The sequence below is a fragment of the Stegodyphus dumicola genome, chromosome 4, assembly GCF_044657685.1.
Source record: "Stegodyphus dumicola isolate Sdum_Otavi_A_Nest chromosome 4, ASM4465768v1".
NCBI lineage: Eukaryota > Metazoa > Arthropoda > Arachnida > Araneae > Eresidae > Stegodyphus > Stegodyphus dumicola.
Window position 1 is genome coordinate 12502909 of NC_140771.1, and position 16635 is coordinate 12519543.

General features: G+C 34.7%; 1 protein-coding gene across 1 annotated transcript in view; it reads left to right on the forward strand.

The window, feature by feature from the left end:
• Positions 1-9630: 9630 nt before the first annotated feature.
• LOC118201994 (uncharacterized) overlaps positions 9631-16635 on the forward strand; it is a 173095-nt gene continuing 166090 nt past the window's right edge. Inside the window, exon 1 of the mRNA XM_035374147.2 lies at positions 9631-9860. The gene's annotated coding sequence lies outside the window, so the exon portion shown is untranslated. The remainder of the gene's footprint in view (positions 9861-16635) is intronic.

The window sequence follows — 16635 nt, forward strand, 5'->3', positions numbered from 1 at the left end:
TAAACTAGTAATAATTAATTACTCTACAAGGTATTTCTCGCACTTTCCTACAGTGCCTTCGGGGTGTAGTGGTTCTGCACGCTGGGCCGGTATTCCAGAGGATCGTGGTTCGATTCCCGGCGAAGGCTGTTGCTAATTTTTCATCTTACCTGCTTCCAAAAAAATCCTAATGTCTCTACAGTGGCGCCCGTACTAAAAGGGTGTTGGATGATGATTCTCCTCACCCAGGATTTGGCGATTGGGTCCCCTTAAAACCCCAGCCGCCCTTTAAAAGGGGGAGTATAAGGTATTTCTCCCACTTTCCTAGCGTGCCTTCGTTGTGCAGTGGTTCTGCACGATGGGCGGGTATTCAGTAGCTTAACAGTTCGCTAGGTTCCTCGACATTTACTTTAGTAGAATAAGAGTGAGAAACTCAACAATTTTCACTTATTTTAAATTAAATATATATTTATATATTTCAGTACGTGTTAACTAATTTCAAGGGGAAATATATATTAATTTTATAAAATATGTATGCATTACATAAGTATGCATATGCGATTACGAATATGAATGTCATATTTGGGCAGTCGGACATATGAATGAAGAGGCTTGTCATCCAACGATGACAGAAAACTTAGCTGTTTTAATTCCACATCCTTATTCAGTTCAAATGGCAGATAATTATTCTTTTAGATTCTCCAAAATTGCATACGCAATAGTAATTTAAACTAAATAGGATTTAAATTTACTGCGTCGTACTATTAGCGTTGCCACCTCTTGGCTGTCAAAACCCGGGAAAGGAAACAAAGTTTCAAGAAGAAGGAAAAAAAAGTTTTTTTTTTTTTTTTTTTTTTTTTTTTTTTTTCTCCAGTTACAACTGAAAAACACTCCGCCTCCTTAATCTCGTTTAAAAGTATTTTTTGAGCTGCAGGAGCAAGCACACTCTCGCAAATATTTGTACATTTTGTTCTACCAGAAGAAATATTTTTTGCCAAAGAAGAATCTGGAAATAAAGTGCTATAACAATTTGCATTCATCCCGATTATACTGTACAGTTTGTGAAATCCTGGCTATTAAAAGTGTGATGGTGCTTAATCCTATGATAGACTGAAGTAATTTCAATTGCTGCGACTGGTGTTTCTTGCTTTGGAATTGTACAGTTAAAGCTCTAACATCCTCATACTTAATATTAACCGTTTTCCAACATAATTTACATTCTCCATTAAATTTGTCTCTCTTCATAAGCTAATCAAATTGAGTTAACAACTTGTCTTAAAACGACGACGAATATTTTGTCTTTTTTTTTTTTTTTTTTTTTTTTTTCGGCGCTTGTTCATTTGCAGAATCAGAATCGTTTTTTCACTAGACGTTATTCTGAAAGCATTTAAATAATTTCAAAATACACACTTGTTTGTGGATAGCTAACTAATTGCAGACTAAATGAAAGAATGGATTGAAAATGAGAGGATGAGGGGAGATGAGGGCGCGTGGGCGCGATACGCCGGCATGAAACCACGGTTCACCCCGTAAGGCGCTTACTCACCGCTCACCGTAGATCGCTGCTGTATAGAATGTGTATTGACATAGACGTTCTTTGGACGCTGTGCGCGGTCGTGTGATTTTCGATGCTCTCAACCTTTCGTCCGCGAGCATTGTGTCGTTATTTTTGAGAAACTTGATATTCCGGGAGAGTAATATTTATTTTAAATTCCTTCCGGGAGCCGGGAGATTTTAATTTCCGCGACTCAATTCCGAAAGAACCCCGGATTTCCGGGAGAGGTGAGAACCCTACATACTATACAAACAAAGGGAGACAGATGAGCAGAGCAGCAAGAAGGAGAAAGTCTAACGAAAAATGGCGAGAACTCTACATCTATAGTAATGGTTATATAAATGCCAGAATGTTCTCGAAAGTCCTGGTATAGGGTAATGATCCTGAAATTGCGGAAAGTTACCGGGTCAGTTCATAAGTTCGTGCTCATTAAGAGTATGCATGGAATTCACTATGACGCATTTACTAAAACAATACAGTTTTGAACCTATTGACACTTGTCATATTTTGACTAACATATTATTCAGTTCATCACCAACTTTCGTAAATATCGAACGCATTTTAGTACCCATAGAAGATGATAGATAATCAGTACAAACGTGCTGTGCTACATTTTTTTATTTTCGTGTGGTGAATCTGCCAGGTTTGCAGCGATAAAAATTAATAGTGTGCATGGTGAACACACTATTAGAGTAAGGACTGCCCAGAAATGGTTTAAAAAATTTAAATTTGGAAAGCAGCATGGATGATGAACCTCATTCAGAACGTTTGAACTGTTAGAACCAAATCAAACGATTCATTCAGAAGTTTATAGTAAACAATTTTGCCGTCTAAACTCAGAATGGATCAAAAGACGCCCACGATAGGTGAATATTGAGAAAGTGTTGTTTCATTGTGATAATGCTAGACCGCATACGGCTCGAATAACGCTGCAAAAAATGCGTGAATTTAATTGGAGCTTTTGCCACATCCTGCTGACTATGCAGATAGTGGCCCAAGTGATTTTCACTTATTTCGTGCCCTATAGAATGTTTTACTGGGAAAAAAATTAAATTCTAAACAGAATATACACAATGAACTTTCAAGAATTTTTTTTCATCAAAACCAGAGTCTTTCTACAGCAATGGCATAAAAAGCTGCCTGTAAGATGGCGAGACATTGTAGATAATGGAGAAAAATATATAATTCATTAAAATGTTAAATTGTGTTTTTTTATATTATTTAAAAATTTACCAAAAATACGCACGAATTTATGGACTGACCTAATAATTAGAGGTTGCCTGTTCGAGTAGAGAAAAGCCATCGTATTTTTTATATGTTTTCAGAAATGAAAGTTTAATTAAATATACCTTGACTGGCAAATTTCTTACTCATTGTGAATCGGCGTTTCAGCCTTCTACGACATCAAAATTCTCGCTTATATTATAATCTCGCAACCACCTGTGTTCTGCTACAGAATCTATTACATATATATATATGTAAGATAAAAAATATGAAAGCAAACTTCTAAATTTAATTGGCTATAATCTCTTTTAGTTTTATTTAATTTGGGGACTTTCTCTTTCTGTCTAAAGATAGCGCCATAAGTCTAAACTGCGGCGTACAAATTAATCATGCGATCTTACGTAACCCTTAATGCAGATACTTCTTACCCTATCAAAATAATTGTAAACCCAAAATTCGGAACCAAAACCCTTCTTCCTCTGAAATGATGCGTTACTTTGGCCTGTACTTTCCTTCGGCCAGAGGCTTTGTTGCAATCATCTATGTGCTGCTATGATCGCTTCTATCGCTATAGTAACAAAATTGTAAATATTCTGGAAATAGGTACTATTGGGAGTGCCAAGTGAATTGTGGCCACTAATGTGAATTTAAATAAATATAGGATTTAATCTGACTCGTTCTCTTCAAAAAAATATGGATCAACGTTTTAAGCATCAAGCATCTACGCTTCTACGTCTCAGTATTTTAACTATATCTTAAAAATCGTCCAAAGAGACGTTTTTTTAACATTTTGTCTGTCACCTTTATTTATTAAATATCACGTTCTTTGCACTTAAATCATAAAATTCAGTTCAACAGCAATATCGCAAAATAGTTTTAAATTGAGCATATCTTTAGAATGTCCGATACGCAGTATCACGCGCTGCTGATAAAAATGTTTTTTCTGTACAACGTTGCCATTACTCGCTTTGAAGTCCTTGAGTTTCTTAATCAAGAATTAGAAATATACATATATTTATGTACATTTTTAATTATTTAATTTCTTCAAATATAATGTAGGACTCTAACATTTAGTGACAACAGTTTGTAAAGTGAAACGAACATTTATAGTAAACCAACGCAAACAAAACGAATCGCAAAAAGAAAACAATAGTCCTTCAGGGACAAAGCGCCTTTAGACTAAAAAGAAAAAAAAACCTGCATATTAGTATGAGGATATATTGTGAAGAGGCAAATACAAATTCAATCTTTAACAGTATTCAAAAACTACTCAGTTTAATACTAAGCTAGAAGCTGGCTCAGTACATTTACTCGTACCAAAGCGTCATATTTTAAGTATCGACGACGTGAGACGGCAAAGTCGAATAATTAAAAGTGTGACACATGGCAGAAACTAACCACATACCACTAAAATGTCAGAAACAATCTCTATCTCAAATCCCCAAACCTCGGTTTAAATACACGCAACTGATTTGCATTCTGGTGAGGAATACCGAAAGTAGAATTTGTAGTAAGAACCGAAATAATAACTAGTACTTTTAAAACAATAATTCTACAATTTAATGAAAAAGCATTCATTAAATAAAACTTAAAAAATCGAAATCTACTTTATAAGTCATCGGATATGTATTGCAATGAAAAGACGCACAAATAAATTAAAGAAGATGGACTACAAGTGCTGAAATTAATTTTTTATCGAATCGTCCGATTCAGCAAATGGTTATGAAACAGTTGCTGGTATCAAAATAAAAAATTAAATTTGCTCGCATTAGTTAGAGAATACTCTATTTTCGTTGTTTTGGAGAAGTTCAAAAATATCTTCATTTAAATTTAAAAATCTTCGATACAGGTTAATCTAATGAAATTGCTTAATTAATAAATATGATTTTTGCACTATTGGTTTCTACTTCTGTTTTTGTTAGTATCGATATTAATTCAGGGAGCGTCATTATAAACTAGTCGGTGTAAAATTTTCTTATTAGTAAACAAAATGAAACTACCTACTTAGAACTTGATTTTCTTATTATACCTTTACCCTCAATGTTTCAAGCAAATAAAGCAGGATTGATTAACATACATTCAAAAGAAAACACGCTCGGAAAATTTTCAAAATTAATTTATATCTACGCTACAGTATGGTGCATAATGCAGTGTGTTATTTGATTAAGGAATAATATTATCTGTTAGAAATTAATATAAATAGTCATGATTTTAATGTGCACTCCTATTAAAACTTTTATTGCCGTTCATTTATATATTTTATCAAATATCTGGCTTTGTTGAACTCATTATAATTTACTATATTATATATAACTTATTATAATTATTTCTCACCTCTAAACAGTTAAAAGGAAATAAGTTATGATAACTACCTTCACTGCAGTGTAAACACCTGGGCATGATACTATTAGTAATATTGCCATCAAGAGACTACCCATGAACATGATTACGAAGTACACAAGTATCGTAAACGCCTGCCTCAACATCAGGGGCTACTTTCCCAATTGCTGGAAGTACGCTAAAATTATATTATTGCCAAAACCAGGAAAGGATACACCCTGCCCAAGGGCTACAGGCCCATTAGCTTACTCTCAGGGCTTGGAAAAGTTTATGAACGTGTTATCCTAAATCGGCTCAAGCCCTTCTTAGATGTACTTCCGCCCGAACAGTTCGGATTTCGCGCAAAATTATGTACTTCCAAGCAGCTGGTAAGGCTTGGGGAATTTTCTGGAGATGTCTTACACCACAGACAAAATGTTGCCATCCTCATGCTGGACGTGGCGAAAGCTTTCGACCGCGTTTGGCATGAGCGGCTGTTTTACAAGCTTATTAATTTCAACTTTGAAAGGGGAATGATTGAGCTTATTACTTCATTCATCACAAATAGAAGCTTTTCTGTCTCCATTTGAAAAGACGTCTCTGACACTAGAAAAATTAATGCTGGTATACCACAGGGCAGCATTTTAGGACCAATTTTATATTTATTATATGTTGCAGACTTCCCGCGCGACCATTTGGATAGAAATAACTTTTTAGGATGTTATGCAGACGACACAGCTTTAGCTGTGAAGTCTGCTAACGCAAATCCTGCTTTAAAGAAGCTGCAGGACATTATGCCCAATATTGAATCCTGGTGTACTAAATGGAGGATATCGATCAATGCGCAAAAGTCGCAATTACTTGTCATCAGGAGAAAACATACACGGACCCCACTCAAAAGAAAACTTTATCTTTTCAATTAACAGGTGCCGCAAGTCACAAAAGCCAAGTACCTCGGGGTAGTAATGAATATAAACTAACTTGAAACGACCATATCACTAATGTGAGGAAAAAGGCTTTCGCTGTAATCAACAGTTTAAAGCCCTTTCTTAAAAAGTTTTCAAAATTAGATCTGCGTCGAAAGCGGCTTGTGTATATAATGAACATACGGCCTGTCATTACATATGCTTCGCCAGCCTGGAATACGGCTAAAAAGAGAGACCTGTACGTACTGCAAGTAATTCAGAATAGAATACTTAGAATGAATACTTAGAATAGAATACTCAGAATAGAATACTTAGAATGAAAAGACGCACAAATAAATTAAAGAAGATGGACTACAAGTGCTGAAATTAATTTTTTATCGAATCGTCCGATCCAGCAAATGGTTATGAAACAGTTGCTGGTTTCAAAATAAAAATGATTACTAATGCTCATTACTACGTCAATAACGCCACTCTACACAGAGACTTGAAACTTAGTACAATTGAGCAGCATTTGCACAAACTCAACAGGAATTTCTTGATGAAAGCTCTTAACTGTGCACATTTGTCTAATTTAAACACACTAAATTATACAATTCTAGACGAGGACTGTGAAATTCGACCACTAGCGGCCAATCACTTGTTCACCTTGCAAATGACTCTAACTTTCCTACTTAATGATTAGTAGTGTGCAATATAGTGCAATATTCTGTCTATAGTGTAAATATTGTATATATTTTTCTGTTATATTTTTACTCTTTCTATATTTGTATTGTACTGTTACTTTAAGACATTGTGCTTTTTTTCTTCAATTAACTTAGGACGTTCCACTTGCTGTCCATGATCGGGCGATGTCTCGGTCTCCCCCTTTTTTCCACCTCCTCCGCTCCCTCTGGGATACCACGGGCAGATAGTACCATGTGATGCGCGCATGTGGCAAATTTGATTGAGCCGGAAAAACTGCACACTGTGTGGTAGTCCGGCAATAAATTAATCATTCAGTCAGTGTAAACAGGAAAAAAATTAATGTAATATTGTTTCGATTTGGAGAAATTCATAATGAATATATATAATTTAACTTTCTAATTAATTTTTATGACATAAGCTGAATATTATTATAACAAAAACCAAGCTCATAATAATAGTATTAAGTTTTTGTGAAGATTATCCACCCATTTATAACACTTAAAATCTTTGCCGGAGCCGACAGACTTTAACAAGAGCATTTTTTAACTTCAGATTTGAAAGGAACATTTACATGGAAATAACATTTAAAGGGATCATTGGTTTGCAATATTTTTGTTAAAATTTTATTTACTGATTAAAAATGAACGTTTTATAATTACTCTCAACGAAATAGCAAGAATACATTGAATTTCATGTGTAATAAAATAAATAAAGGCACTAAATTTAAATATCAGAGAACAAATCTAATTTTGATACTACAATAAAAGCAATAATAAGAGCCACGGAAGTAGGCTTATTATTGTTTATAAAGATATGCGGGATTAAAGGCGCATGCGTTGATTTATGCGGGATTAAGAATACAATTACGTAGTATACATTTTTATCACATTTGAAAATATGCAGCTTACTTCCATTTCATTGCTAACTAAAAAATTAAAGCACCCGTAGCAAATAATATCAAACTGTCAACAATGCCTCTCTTGCTATTAAATATCGAAGCATTCTCTATCACAGTGCTTCCCAACCTTTTTTTACGTCACATATTGTGTGCTTGTGCATGTATTTCATTATGGAAAGCACGCGAGGACTATCTGCCTAAGGGGAGGGATGCCTTCGTGGAAGACTTTCTAAGGTAACTGGCTCGTATACACGTTACACGAGGGGAATGCCCAAGCAGTCAGCCCGTTTGCAGGATTCGAACCTCGCACAGAACTACCAGTGTTAAGCGACTTTACCGCTCGGCTGCTGGTGAGCCTTTTTTACATCCCGACATATCTCATTAGCACAAAATATTTCACGGGTACCTCACAAGCATAAAAATTTTCCCGACGGGAGCGTTTTTCTGATAACGCGATTAATTTCCTTCATTTCATACTAGTGGTTCAATTAATAAGATTTTTCAACTACATAAACACTCCAACTAGACATTTGTTTCAGATAAGTTTTCTCATACAGTCATATGCATGAAATAATTGAATCAAACTGAATGAAAATACTCAATCCTCAGAGACTCTATTTGATAGAGTTCAGTGACTCTAGTTGATAGAGAGAGTACCACATTTGATAACCTAAACTGTCAGACATGATTCAGCGAAGCTATAATTAAAATTTTAGAAAACTAATTTAACAAAATTAGTGTGAAAATACAGAAGTGTAATTAATTGTACTAAAACAATTATTGGCTATATATAAATATGCTAATAGTGATCATTCAATGAGGAAATAAATATTTTAAACATTGATATTAAAATTTACGACAAAGAGATGTCTAATTGAGGCTCGGTGGCACAGTGGCTAGCGCATCGTGCAGCAGCACCACAGGTCCGGGGTTCGATTCCTGAGCTGGGCAAGGTCGAATCAGCCTTTCATTCCTTGATTTCCATCGCTTGGATTGATAAAATGAGTACCAAGTTCGCTTGGGGATTAAACACTGTGGGTCCTGCGACCAGCTGATCACTTGTTCAGGGCACATGCTTACGCAACCCGGGGCTCACGGCCAAGAAAGCAGATTTTCAGGCACTGCAGTCTTTGGCCCATTACGGCTGTTACGCCACTGAGTTTAGTTTTAGATGTATAATTTCTTATTTCAGTGAGATACTTGGGTTTATTTCTGGAAAAATATTTTTTACATCGGGGTATTAGTCGAAAGAACTACACGCAGTTCGTGATCAAGACATTTTGATGATAATTCCTTTAAATTTTTAACACTGATCATAGAAGAGAAAGTTAGTGTTGCTTACATAGTTTTTGAGAATTTTTAATGCTGCTCGTATAATTTCTAAGTACTCAAAATAGAAGATATGATTTTATTTGTCCTGCCAATATAGCTTAAGTTATTCGAAACATAACTACTTAGACGTGGAAATAAAATATATTACAACTTAATATATATCTCTCCCCCCCCCCGCCACACACACTATTCAATATTGCTGGGAATGGCCGAACTTCTCGAGGATTTGATCGACTCAAGCTCCCCAGGGGGCTACCAATATCGCAATCGAGAAGGGGAGAAGAAGGGAAGACAAAGTTATATTTATTCGGGAGACAAACCCACATCTTTGCATTCAGACTAACATTTTGCTATCCACTATACCGTTTAGGTCAGCTTAAATAACAACTTTCTAAACAAAACTTTCAAAGTGAATCATTACGGGAAATCTACAGCATGCTAACCCCCATACGCTTTTAATAGTGATGACCGGATCTGTCACCAAAGGCGAGACCTTCTCCGATTTTGGTACTTATTTCACATTTTATTGCGTTCTTTACGAAGTTACTTGCATAAAACAATGTTCTTGGTCATAAAATTCGGTCAGAGAGGAAATTGAGAACGTAAATGCTAAGTTGCATCCCCCAGCGCCGCCCGTTCGAAGACCACCGCTATAAAATCCCTCAGGAATGGGTGTTTCCTAACCATTGCCACAAGGTGGCGCAGCTCTCGAGGACTCTGCTCCTTGTTTTCCCAGAGTCAACCCCGAATCTGCGGCGGCCGCGTTTTAGCTCTTAGCTTTATCGTTCTCCTCTTTTGTCTCCTGTCCATCGTCTGCCCCCTTCGAACGACCCCGAGACTGCCTGAGATTGCAACGGATCGCCACTTCTGTGGAGCGAGGATATGACGCCCGGAATCAGGGAGATCGTCCCGTCGAGGAGCCGAGACCCGTGTAGAACCCTAGGTGAGTGACTCAACCATATTCTTTCTTCCCTTTGAAACAGAGTATCGTATCCGGCGATGTAACAAGTGCTTTACGAATCTGTTCTGCTTCCTTAACTAGATTTTGATCGATGCTATCCTTGATTTATCTTGGGGAAAGTCTAGCAGAAAACTGAATGGTTAAAAATGTGGTTCCAACAACAAATTATATTCTTAATTTTTTATTATTATTATTCATTATCATTAAAATATTTATTTCATTTATTGAATGTATTCCCCGAATTCTGTTTCCTATATTAAAATATTCATAAATTTCGTATTTCCAAATCATTTTGCTATTTTATTTGACATAAATATTGAGTGCTGAAGGAAATCGATGTGTAAGGAAGCTAATTAATTAGAGCGATAATATGAAATTCTAGCTATAAAAACAAATATAATTTTGAATGTTTCTATTATTTTGAATTAAATTATTTTAATGAATGGGAAATGTTCAGTTATAGCTTAGGCTTTATTATTGTCGCTGTTATTATTAGTAAATATTCGTTTATTAAATTTAAATGAAAAACAAATCTGAATGGTTTCAGATTTTAATGAACTACGTCCAAAGGGGCGTTTTTTTTTTTTTTAACGGTTTGTGTGTTACCTTTATTTATTAAATATCATGTTCTACGTACTGAAACCATAAAATTCAGTTCAACAGCAATATCGCAAAATAATTTTAAAATGAGCATATCTTTAGTATTTCCGATACAGAGTCTCGCGCGTTGGAGATAAAATTATTTTTTTCCCTACGGTGTAGCCATGGCTCGCTTTGAAATCGTTTAGTTTTTTTAATCAAAAACTCGTTCAAGTGTTACAAAATATGAAATCGATAATAAAACAAATTTCAAATTTAAATTACGGCTTCCACATGCCCATATTCTATGGAAGATTACGTTATTCAAAGTTTGATGGCTCTACGTACCGTTGTTTTATCACAGTGCAAGAAACGTGCATACATTCATGCAGATTCTTCATCATTTAATTTCTTTACATATAATACAGGGCGATAATATTTGGTGGCAACAATTTGTAAAGTGATTTCGCCGTTTATAGTTTTCAACGCAAAATGCCAAAACGAAATTAATAGTCCTTCAGGGCAAAATGTCCCTTTGAACTTTAAAAATCTTCTACAACCTAAAGAAACTTAAAAATGCGGTACTCAGGGAGATGTATTACTTCTCATTACAAAAAAGAATTTGAATATGAGTTTGCAACGTAAGCGTACCATTGCATAAATATAAATTTCTATCACATAATACACTGGTGAGTAGTATTTGTTTTAAATTAGACGAACGCTAAATAAAGTAAAAGCGACACTAATTAAAAACACGATAAAGAGAAAAACAGAAGCAAAAGTTAATATTTATCACTCAAACTCGAAAAATCTGATTCAGATTTATTATATTCAGAAGAGCCAATATTGTAGCAAAATCACCCAAGAAATTCTTAAATAAAATAATGAAACAAAATTTCTTAAATAATCATAACTCTAATGTATAATGTTACTAGGATTTATCCTTGTGCCTGCAGCTTTTATTGTCGCTTTGTGGCATAAATTGTTTCAAAAAATATGTACACGCAACATTTTTTATTCCTTCAAATGAGATAACATAAGTCTGCTTTGAAATTACAGATATATAAAAGTTTTATTTTGTTTGTAATGTTAGAGGATATTCAGGAACTAAACAAAATGAATACTGGCGGATTTAGGCCTTAAATATTTCTAACGTAGTTCATTTTCTGTTCTCTTCGCAAATTTCAAAATTTAACATAGTTCCCTATTTCGAAATTAAATTTTCAGAATTTTTGTTTGTATATAACCACTCAGTTTATCACCAGAGAAGCAGTGGAAGAGGTGAAGAAAGCCACACGCTAAAATAGGCAATATAATTTTAATCACTTTTAGCCCAAAGGGCGTTAGCCCAGAAGTCTGGAAACGCCATTTCGCATCGAATCACTTTTAATGGCTGAATCACATTTGTAGTTGTTGCCACCAAATGTTATCGCTTTTTATTATATTTAAAAAAATTAAATAATAAAAAATCTGCGTGAATGTATGGATGTTTCTCGCATTGTGAAAAACAGCAATACTTAGAACCAACAAATTTTGAATAGTATATTCCTGTACCCGAATATCAGCACCTGGAAGGCCGAATCTTAAATTCCGAATTTTTTTATCTGTTTCATATTTTTTAAACTTTAAACTAATGTATTATTAAGAAACTCAACAATTTCAAAGCGAGCAGTGGCAACACAATGTACGGAATAAAATATTTTTATATCCAGAGCGCGAGATTGTCTATTGAAAATTTTAAAGATATGCTGTTTTTAAATATTTTTAGTCCAAAGCGGCGTTAGCCCAAATGCTCTCGAAACGTTTATGCATGTGTAAATGAAAAAAACATTCCTTTAGGAGTAATATTAAATCTGAATGCTTTCAGTTTTTTATATATATATTTTATTTACGTATTATTATAATATGCTTTTTAGCATGCATGCGTTTTTATTTCGTTTTTTAGATGAAGCAATAGAGAAACGCAGAACGCCGGATGTTTCAGAATTTAAAAAAATATGCTTCTGATTATTTTGAAATACTTTTCTGCATAATTACGCTTTAATGCAAATTAAAAATCTTGCGTTAAAGTACTACATAAATATTCTAGTCTTACATGAAGGAATCAATATATTTTGAAAGAAAATACTTAACTGGTGTATTGGCTTTTCCTCTATGTTGGAGAGGAAAATAGATTCAAGATTAGTCTATATTGAGTCTATATTATATACATGAAATATCCTCAAGGTGGTTTTCCTAAGAAAGTGAGATTTTATACTCAAATAGCATTATTGATCATAAATTATTGTTGCTTTAAAACCTGAACGTTACTGCTATTAAAGATACCTTAATAAACGGTTTTTAATTAATGTACTTTGTTTCATTATCAAGATTACTGCACAGATATTGCAGCGATATTGTAGCTACAGTGCAACAGACAACTGATGCAGGGAGCCAAAACATAGGCGGGAATTTAACCAGGACCCTTGGTATTAAGCCAGACAGACAGCCTACGTTAACTACTATAATATTTGTTAAGACTCATCTGTTGTGTAAAAAAATCCATATGATGAATGTCACAAGAAAAAAATAACCTGTGATATATTATTAAGTGAATTTTTTGTGTTCTTTCTAAGTTATTACTGAATGGAAAATTCAAACATAATTTAGTGACGATCTGTGATTTGCTCCCCTGTATACAATCTTGAAGACTTATGTTATAAAAGACGGAACGAAAAACATGTGCGTGACGTCGACACAGTCTGCTGATCAATATTTACTTTTATAGAGTGTTTTGCCATACTTCTTTTATATTTGCTATATTATTTAGATTTGGGATTTAAATTGATAACCTGTAAAAAAATGTTACTGCTTGAAGTTGTAAAAGAGGTTTAAAATTTTTGGTTAAGCTTTTTGCTCTTCTGCCATGTTTACTAAGCAGTTGAAAATGGGATTCTAAATTTTTAAAGACTTTTATTTTGAAAAAAAAAGGTGAGATTTAATTTTTATGTACAGTGTACTCTGGAATATCCGGGTTTCGGATTATCCGGTTTGTGAATTATCCGCGAGTAGCGGTGCTCAAGTACGCATACTCAAAGCTGTGCGCGAGAGTGTGTAAAAACCAAACAAGCGCAAGTCCGAGCATGCTCTAAAAACCGCCGTGTTGTGTCGTTACGTTTAATTTCGACGATTACCCCGTTCAATTCGAAGTTCTTGGGAAAGGGGAGAATTTAATGAAATTCTGGACAAATCTGAATGTATTGTATGCCATATAGCAGGAAACGTTTTAGAGACATTAGGTTATTTCAAAGCAGGAGACATGAAAAATGAGCAATGCTCGCGCCGGGCTTTCGAATGCACGCCGAGTGTGCCGGACATTACACCATGAAGGCATGCTCATGCTAAGAAGGCAGGAGAAACAAAGGAGCGACTGTGGATTAGGGAATACAATCGCCAAATCCAGGTGGTGGAAAATCATCATCCACCACCTTTTTTAGTTAGGGTGCCATTGTAGAGTCGGTGTGTTCTTTTTTGGAAGCATACAATGTATACTAGAAGCAACTACTTCTAAGTAATATACAATGTTAACTTAGAAGGCGAAGTAGAGAATACTCGCTATATCTTTGAAGAATAAATAATGCAGAAGAAGGTTTTAAATAACCTTTTATTTTAACTAAAATGAATAGATACACTTACTTGGTGCTCACAATTCACCACCACTTGCGGCTAACTAAATTAACAGGAAATAAGAATGTAAAGTGCACATTAAATTAAGGTAGCTAACGACTGGCTCCTTAGTTTAACTAAAAGCTAAATTGGCTGCACACTGCAAAGCCGTGCTAAGAAATATCAGTACAAACTGAAAGGTGTCTAGAAAGTTAAATTCAAACACTCAGCATAATCTCAGCACTAAGTCCACTACTACTGTTTTCGAACTCTTAAAACGCAGCTTAACTACTGCTTCTGAAACACATTTAGATTAGCGTACTACGAGTTTTAAAATTTCCATTCCGGTAGTAAACTGAGATAAGGAGTAAAAGAAAAAAAAAAACTTATGCGTACTCCACATGACTTCCTTGTACGGAATATTAAATTATATTCATTTTTTCTTGCATTTCATTTATACTTTATTGGATTGAATTAAATCTATTTCGTCGATAGCGCATAAACTACAATAGAATAAATGCACTCTTTAAAATTCACTATATTTGTTTACCAAAGCGACAGTCTGGCACTAGGCTCACTTAACAGCGTTACATTTCGTTCATATTATAACTCAGAATGCATATAAATTTATATCATTTGAAGAATTCTCTAATCGTTGCCTCATGTTCTATTCAAATACTATAATAAAGTTAGAATGATGCATAAAAGAAATTAATCAAACAAAAGAAAAAAAGAAACTGTTTTTCACAGACGATTCAGTATTTCTCATTCAATTAATTCAGTTCTCACTTCGCGACAAGGCAAAAATACATAAAAACTCAAAATATCTATATTCAAAATTACGAAGTAAATTTTAAACACTTATTTCCTCGAAACAATTCCCGAAAGGATTAAGCATGATTTAATTCGCAATAATAAATGAAGGCGTTATCTTTGTTGTTGCGAAGCTTAGTCTCTCTAGATTGGCAACAAATCTACTATTCTGCTCTTTCAAATGTAAACAAACATTTCCGCCATGTTATTTAAAAATTAGGCTTGCTTAACCGCACTTAAACAGCTTTTAAATTGTTGATAATTGTACAAATATTGCTTGCAGATTTACTAAAGGCATAAAAACCTTAACCGGAAGATAAGAACAACATAATTCAATCAAAGCAAAAAATGCACAATTTGCAACATATAAGAATAAAGAAACTGAGCTCACTGAGCCGAGTAACAGAGTGGATATATATATAAATATATTTATATGCGTTTGGTGCGGCCAATTGCAACCAAAATACGAGGTGCACATCTACATGTTATAGCAGTCCTATATACAAAATTTCAACGTTCTTGAGTGTGTGTGTGATTATGGCAAAGCCTCGAGGGCTATCTGCCTAAGGGGAGGAATGCCTTCGTGCAGGTCTTTCTATGGAAAACTGGCTCGTATACACATTACACATGGGAAAAACCACGAAAACACCCATGCAGCCAGCCCGTTTGCGGGATTCGAACCTCGGACCGAACTACCAGTGTTCAGCGACTTTACCGCTCGGCCGCTGGTGGGCCCCTCAACGTTCTGAGGCTACTCGTTTTTGAGTTATGCTAGATACGTACGTACGTACAGACGGCCCAAAAAATTCTCTTCAGAATTCATTTTAAATCAGTTTTATAGATTTTGGGTGGAAAAGAGTTTTTTATTCTGACCTTACGTGCAGATGTCGCTCAAAAACATCGTTAAATTGCATTTGATAGCGGTCAAAATGGATGTTTTCGTTAAAATATGACGCCTGAAAATTTTCGCGATTACAGTACTTCCTTTTTACTTCGTACAAAGAACTAATTATTGGTTAGAATAAAATAAAGTCCTTAGCACGTTTGATCGAAAGTAAAACACTAGAAATCCTCCACGATCGTGGAGAAAAATTCTTCCAGATACGAAAACTGGATATTTATCTAACCATGAAGAAATCGAGGCAACAACTGAAGTTGTATGACAAAAATTTAAAATATGAAATTCTTCAGGAATGTCGATAGGAACGAGGAATGGATCGATGGCGATTCAAGAGAACCGGGCTTTTAATACTTGAGTGATGCTCACATCATTTCAAATGTTAGAAGAACAAACGAGGCGAGAGTAATACTTAAAATAAGCGCAAAGATGATACTGACAATCCCATTAGTCTCTAGACAGCAATAACTTCTATTAAAACTCTATTGACTTCGTCGAGCAAAGGGGAATCGAATCCAATGATAAAATAGTACTTCGAAAAATACGCAGCGAAATTAGACAAATATTTTAACATTCTCAGAAAAATATTTATGGAAACTGATAGTTAGTATTACCCGTGTTTTTCAATTACCTATGACTCGCTTTCCCGGCATTAGCCCGGATAATCGAGTGTACACTGTATTTAAAATTGTTAATTTTAAGATTTCAGTAATACCTTCACTAGGATGCTATATGCCATATTATTATGGTTTAACTTTATGATTTGCACTCTGCAAACTGTTTTGATGTTACTTCTAAGATATTATGAGAGAAACGCTTTAA